The sequence below is a fragment of the Mus caroli genome, unplaced genomic scaffold, assembly GCF_978045245.1.
Source record: "Mus caroli unplaced genomic scaffold, Mus_caroli_1 scaffold_1, whole genome shotgun sequence".
In the NCBI taxonomy this organism is placed as follows: domain Eukaryota; kingdom Metazoa; phylum Chordata; class Mammalia; order Rodentia; family Muridae; genus Mus; species Mus caroli.
In genome coordinates, this window is record NW_028227256.1 from 146,159,964 (window position 1) to 146,167,727 (window position 7,764).

A 7,764-nucleotide genomic window follows, 5' to 3' on the forward strand; every position below is an offset into this window, starting at 1 on the left:
GAAAACTAGTATCTTCATTAGCTTTATTTGGTTACAAGAGATACTCATCTTTCATCTATCCATGTCATGGTCTAAAACAAGAGACAACAGACACTTATATATACACTACAGTGAAATGGATTCACCCTGAGATGTTCAGTATGATGATTGCGACTTCCACCAGTATACTGATAAACACCAATACCCATAAATACAACCATAAACAGAATTTCAAACATACATTAACAGCTGAAAATACTAAGTTGCTAACCTCCATATTTACCTTTACCATGTTATTTAAAATTCTAGAACTGAAAGATACTATAAAAATTATCTGGAGGAAATTCCTCAACTTACATATAAAAGAAATCGAGGCACAAAAACAGTAAGTGGTTTACGCAGTGTAAACAACTATGACTGGCTTGGAGTGGGGCGTGTCTGAGAAGATTCCACTGTACTGCACAATATGCATCGCTCGTGTAACCAGTGCTAATTTTTTTTTTCTTTTTAGAGTTAAAGACAAATCTTTATTTCAAACTCTGATCTACCAAATTAGCATTTCCCACCAACTCTGGGAGCAGAGAACTTCACAGGCTTCACAATCTTTTGTTTAGGTGCTGCCTTTGTGGGGGCCTTGGCAGCAGCCATTGCTGTCTTCTTTGATGCCTGCTTAGCCTTTTTTTTTTTTTTTTTTTACTTCTGTAGCCGCCCTCTCGCTGGGCTTTCCTAACTTCCAGTTTCTGATTCCTTTTGGCCATTATATCAGCAAGAGAAACCCCAGTGATGGCTCCTTGGAATTTGACTGCACAGCGGGTTCTTTTCATTTGAATTTCTTCCCACTGTCCTTGTGTTTTCTTCTGTAAAGGACAGTCCAGTTTATCTGCCAAGGATTCCTTTTGGAAACGAATGTGGACTCACATTGCATTAAGCGACTGGAAAACCTTCCCATTGGTCCTGGCAGAGCGCCGCCCATGTTCTGGGTAGATCTTGTATCAGCTCGACATTCAGCGTGATAGATACCACTAGTTCTCATTCTTACAGCATCTTGCTCTTTGCCATTTATTCCTAATTCCAGGAGGTTCCACGATTGGATTGTATTATCCTTTTATTTACTAACTCACATTGCCAGCTTCCATGTAAACAACTGACTACAGTGCAAGCCTCTCTTTTCTCCCCACTCCCTAAAACCAAACCTCTCCCAATACACTTGCTTATTTTTCTCTCCAGCATCCTAACTGCAGGAGGACATTTAAAACCCCTGAATTATTACCTGTGTTTTCTAGAGTACTACAAGACCTACTCAGAACCAGTTCAGTGAAGGCTAATAACCTCAAAGTGTAGGGGGTTTATCACTTCCCCTCAATGACATGGACTTGGGTGAGGGGTGTGCATTTATGCAGGGCTTGGGTTTAAAGGAGTTATCTCTGGGTAAAGGTCTTTATTGCCTTCAGTCATCCTCTAAACTGAAGGGCATTGGGAGCCGTTCTCTTCCACCATACCCACTAACCACTAAAAACTCACTTGAAAATAATTTGTCTCGCCTGAAAAAAAAAAGTTACTCTGGATCTGGACTTGCCCTCACTAACATGTTAGGGCCCAAACCAATCAACAGCCAATGGAAATAAGTTCAATTAGCCACAGATTGGAAATGGATATAATTCAAGCTATTTCCATGTTCACATGGCAAGCACAATGTAAATAAAGTTTGTATGTCTAAAGAGGCTCAAATAATACTAAATGAAAAGACTTTTTTTTTAATTTTCTGCTTTATAAAACAGGCAATATATGAACATATCAAAGTCTACCAATTGGAATCATTTACCTACCACAGTGCTCAATTAGATCCTCATCTCCATAGAGACCAAGAACTAGTAAAATGAAGGAGGGGAAGCTGGTTGGACTAAGAGGAGTGCTTGCTAATAAGAATATAGTAAGGGATACAGCAGTGAAAATGTAAGAGACAAAGACACAAATGCAATTGTACCTAGACTAGTGAGCCATGGAGAGATGTGAGAAGCTGAGACCTCAATCTAAGAGTCAAATAAAGTAAACTGATACAGATTCAAGCAATGAGGTCAGGGAAGACCTCTACATGAATGTGCTTACCTCTGCTCTCCTCAGCCAAGGGCAAATGCAAGGATAGGAATGACTACTGATTTCCCTTTGACAGATTAGGCGACTATTGTAGAGGTAAAGAAAAATCCCCTCACACTAGTGAGGAAGCCAGGACAAGCTAACTCGTGCACTGGTTCCTTATGGTTTCTACCAGGGCACCCTTCCATTCCTGAAAGGCTTTTCCATTAGTAGAGAATCTTGGAAAAAGAGACTCACCACTCTTCTGCAAATTAATTCATCTATTTTTTTTTCTGAACACACAGCAAAGGAGGAAGTGTTGTACCAGTTTGGGAAATATGTGCATTCAATCAGTTCCTAGCTTTTAGTATTTGAAAGCAACCTCTGAAGCAACTTCTCGAGCCCTAGCTGGAAAGCCCTGGTACTTCTCTCACTGCTGTCACTAAGCCTCTGATGAGGATACCAGCATCACTGCACAGCTCATTAGCAGTGTCCTACCAGGCACTGGCCTCCTCATCAACAGCAACCAACCTCTCCAGCTTCTCTTTCTCTTGCAGAGTTCTCATGCCAACCTCCTGTTTTCTGCCAATTCAGCTGCAATGGTCCTGACCGCTGAGCGCATTCTTCGCCTTGCTTATCATCAAGGGTGATCACTGGTCAGGGCTCTATCCCCACAAGAAAGAAAAACAACTCTGGAAGAGGATTCTGGAGGCTGTGGAGGTCACCCCAAGAAAGCTCTGGTTGGTGCTGGGTCAGGGACACACCCAGTCTGCACAAGGGGCTGCTCTGACAGGAAGCAGCTGCACCTCTAAAAGGGTGGTAGCTGCTGTAACTGGGGGTCTCTGGAGTGCACCCTATACCTGATGATTCATCCCAGGAGTCCTCAAAGTTACTTCTCACCTGACAATCCTCATCTGATTCCTTAACTATTTAAAAATATGCTGATGACCAGCTGCCTGAGTATCTTTTGCTTTCCAAATCCTTCTTCCCCTAAGGTGTCAGAGGTCACTGAATTCTAATAGCAGTGCTTAGCCCAAGCAACAGCCTCCTTAAGTTGTGTGGGTCAACCACTATCTGATTTCCAAGAAGCTGACCCAACGTATGATAAAATCAACAGAGCAGTAGATCTCTATACTTTTGGCACAGGCAACATAGACCTTTAAACACAATGCCTTCAGAACATTAAACTTGGAACAGCAATGGCGTTCTGTGTGACAGAATCCCTCTTGATGCATTTGCTTAGACATGATCTGATAGGCACCTGCGTTATGATGCATAGTCTGTAGGCACTGTATATACTCTACCTTGCCTACTATAGAGAGGTGAGTTTGTGTTGCCTGTCTGGACCAATGCATGCCTGCACTGCTATTGATGGAGTCCATAGTGGACAAGGAAGGCTACTGAAGCAAGTTCCTGGGCAGCAGGGATCAGTTTTGAAGGCATGAGGAAGCTCTGTGTGTTTTCAGCATATAACCAGGTGCCCTTCCTCTCAGGGCTAATTGCTGAGAAGGCAGGGCTGAGGACCTCACTTCTGGTTTCTACCAAGGATTTGTTTTACGTTCACAACTGTGCTTGCAATATTTCTTATTCTGCTTTGTTTTCCTGCCAGTCCAACCACCTATTCATTTTCCGAGTGAGCAGCAATGGCTGCTGTGACTCTATTCCCTGCATAATGTGCATTCACCTCTGTAATGGCCATCCTTCTAGACATTCACACAGACCTATGGGTAGCCCATTTAAATTCCAATTGCAGCCATGAGGCAATGGAAACCACAGCAGCTCAATGAGGAAGCCTTCAGCAGCAACAGCTAGCCTCATCAGAATAAGACCATTTGACATTGCAAATTTTCTTAATTTCCAATGTATATTTTCAAATGCAAATTAATTTCCAAATCACAGTGTACCTATATAACCTATACTAATATAAAAATAAATAATCCATAAACACAATTTTATAAATATTCAGCATAAAATAAACTAAAATGAATTGAGAGAATCTGTTTGAATTCTAATGAAATAAAAATGGCACAAGAATTAAAATGCATATAATAACTGGAAAGATGGCTTAGTGATAAGCACACTTGCCACAAAGCATGACATTCTAGACTGAGGCTCAAAGACTCTAATAGGGGAAGGAGAGAGCCAACTCCCCTGGTATGTGCATGCACACGTATACATGCATTCATACACAAATAAATAAAGGAATCAAAATATTAAAATATATGCAATAATAAAATTAACAAGATGATAGTTTGTAATATTTGATTGCCTGATATGGTAAATAAACATTTTACATATATTTCATCATTTGAAAATTTAAAAATAATAAACTTCCATAAAAAATAAGCTCTATTGGGTAGTAACTTGGGAAAAGAAGAATGCATTTACAAATAACAAAATTTCTAAGATTGTGAATGTTCTCAGAATGACCAGAATCTTAGAAATTGTAAGATAAATTAAAGAGATACTACATTGTTATAAAAAATAAATGTAATGTTTACTCTTTTAGAAAGATTCATTAGTGAACTTACATGTAAATTGATTATATCATTATATTACATTTAAACTATTGAACCCTAAGTATTAATTCAAGTTGTTTTGCATATATAAACTAATTGTTGTCAAATATGTTTTCATAGAATGACATAAAAAACTTAACAGATGCTCAATTCCCACAGAAAATAAGTCAGGTTGGTTTGCCATATTGCAAGGATCTGCACTGTTTTCTAAATTTTTAAAACCAGGACAAGTAAACTGCTACATTAACCTTTTGTAATTACAATTTAATTATTCTCCACATGCCAGTTCACATTTATGCAGCATTTTCTTCTGAATTATTTAATTGTTTCATTTAATTCCTCAAATGGTGTTCTAAAGTCTGTTTTTTATAAACACATTTTAGGTAAGTTTATTTTGGATAAAGTATCTAATATATTACTAATAATTACAGTGTATACATAACACCCATATATTTGTGAATATCTGTAATGTGTGTAATATATATATGTATATATATATGTATATATGTGTTTGTATATGTATATGCATATATATACACAATATATGTATATATATATACATATATATATGCATGTGTGTATATATATATACATATATATATGTAGGTATATAGATATATATATATATAGAGAGAGAGCATGATAGAGAAAAGACCCAAATTCACTCGTCAGAGCTGATGATCAACACACTATAAAGCTTTATAGTTTGATTATAACATATATATTCCTACTAAATATAGGACAGTCTATTTTTATATCATTTATTCTTTACACTTAGGGGTGTTGTTATTATAAACTCTTTTAGTAAACATATTGTAAACATTTTCATTTTTAATACTTGTAACTTTTTGAACAGTACAGCTATTTAGTAGTTTTACTTCTACATAAAGTTATGAATGTTTACTTGAATCATTCTAATATATTGCCTTATTCCTTCATTTCAGCCAACAGATATTTTCTGTACTGAATTATCTTTTTTTTCCCACTAAACTAATCATTATTGTAAGGTTGAATAGAGTACTACAGTTTTTACTCTACCCATGCCAATTATATAAAATTAAGATTTCTCTACCCAAGCATGACAAATAATTATTGTTCATGACAAATAATCATTGTTCTTAACAAATTTCTTCTGTTTTCATCCCTAAATAATTCAAAAGAATGTTAGCTAATATTTAGAGTGAGTGTGGAGTTTTAGACAGGGTTTTTCCTGGAACTCACTGTGTAGTATATGTTAGCCTCAAAATCAAAATGATCTGCCTGCCTCTGCCTCCCAAGTGGTAGGATTAAAGGCATGTGCTGGCAACCCAGCTGAAAATATTCTTAAGTCTGGAGTCATTTCCAGAATATATCCTCTTTTTTGTTACTATTCCTTAAGAATTTTGTTCCTTGGGGACTGTAATTATTTATGTCATAAACACAACTGTATTAAGTGGCTTTAAAATATATTAATAACTGTATTCTTGAAATCGATAAAACTTAGATTTTAACGGCTCTGTGTTCACTTCTAATATCCTCATTGCCTAGTAACAAATTATTCTGTGATTCCTGCCTTTAGTGTCACTTATGGGGTGATTCTAGTTAGCAAAATGGAGCAATGCTACTAATAAACTATTCCCATAATTGTTTTACTTAGATTAGTAACTTCTGTAATACTAACTTAGGAGAAAAGGGCAGCAGTAACACTGGGAGGGAAGAGGGGGGTTGTGAAATAAGGATGCTAACTATGCAATCCACTGTGACTTACCAGGCCTCAATGTTACAGGTCCTTCCTTGATATCAGAGAGATGCATCAACCCTGCAGGCTTTAGTTCCTTGCTCTGATCCAAGAAATGGGGAGATAAGAAAACACTAAAGGCCCAATTTGTATGAGGTTGAATATTGATTTTAAATTATTTATAAAGTAAAGCAACTTGATTCCATGAATGTGAGTTAGTTGAATTTATACATTTTCAAATGGGATGTCTTTGTGTTATCCCCCTAAGAAACGGCAACTCTAAAGCACTAAAGCTCATAGCCAATCATGAAAAAGGGGTTGTTTGTGAAAAGGCTAAGTACCAGAGGATGGGGGGAGTACTGCAAAATGCTACCCTATGGACATGACATGGCTCTCACACATGAACTCACAGCATCTGTCATTACTGATAGGACACTTGCGTAAGATCAAGCTAGTTAAAATCAAAGCAAAGAGGGTTAAAGATCATGAGGTCCATTCCTAGCTGAGTTGCACTGGTCAACTGATGATGTAAAAAAGGAAAAGTCACTTTTATTTTATGGTATGGCCAATGCATATGACTGCACTTCCCTGTGAATATGGTCAAGAGTAATTAAACTTGATGTGTACATACATACATGCATGCATACATACATACATACATGGATATACATGTATACAAAGGAGGACATGAACTTTAGAAGGAGCTGATGTGGCATATTATGGAGAAGCTAAAGGACAGGTTTGGAGAGTAGGTATGGTCAAGATTTATTGTATACATAGATAGACAATATCAAAGGAGATATTATATATACAACACTAAAGAATAACATAATATATAACTTTTTAAAAGTTAACCTAAGCTCTCTACAAAACACATATTGTTTCTATATTTCTTAAGTTCCAATACATATTAGTTCTATTTCCATTAGACTAGTAGGTATACTTGGGATGTCTCTTTGAAATAAATTTATTCAATGGTATCTGGTAATTTAGATAGGAAGAGAGGATGTTTTCATCCTAAGCATTGGTTGTAATATCGTGGTTTATTGCTCTTAATATTATTTGTTGCAGGTGCCACTAGGTTCTAGTGAGTATAAATAGCTGAATCGGCCTCCCTCATTTGAAAATTTGTAATATCACATGAGGCTCTAAAGATACTGTGCCTGGTTAGGGTGAATATTATTTTTTGAAGAAATTGTGAAAGGTACTGTTTTCCTGAACTCCTTCTTGGATATTTGCCATTAGGATATTGGAAGTTTACTCATTTTTTCTGAGTTAATTTTGTATCTTGTAACTTTTCTGAAAGTGTTTATTAGCTATAGGTCTTTCTTGGTGGAATTTTTAGGGTCACTTATATTTACAAGTATATCAAATGAAAATAAGGATACTGTGACAACTTCCCATCGAACTTCTATCACCCTGATCTGCTTTAGTTGTGTTATTGCTCTAGCTAAACCTTGTTTTCAGTATATTGAA

General features: G+C 36.7%; 2 pseudogenes; both read right to left on the minus strand.

The window, feature by feature from the left end:
• Positions 1–531: 531 nt before the first annotated feature.
• Positions 532–1,115, minus strand: LOC110296182 (large ribosomal subunit protein eL24 pseudogene; annotated as a pseudogene).
• A 1,294-nt stretch (positions 1,116–2,409) lies between these two features.
• Positions 2,410–3,434, minus strand: LOC147006150 (myb/SANT-like DNA-binding domain-containing protein 7 pseudogene; annotated as a pseudogene).
• Between the last annotated feature and the right edge of the window lie 4,330 nt (positions 3,435–7,764).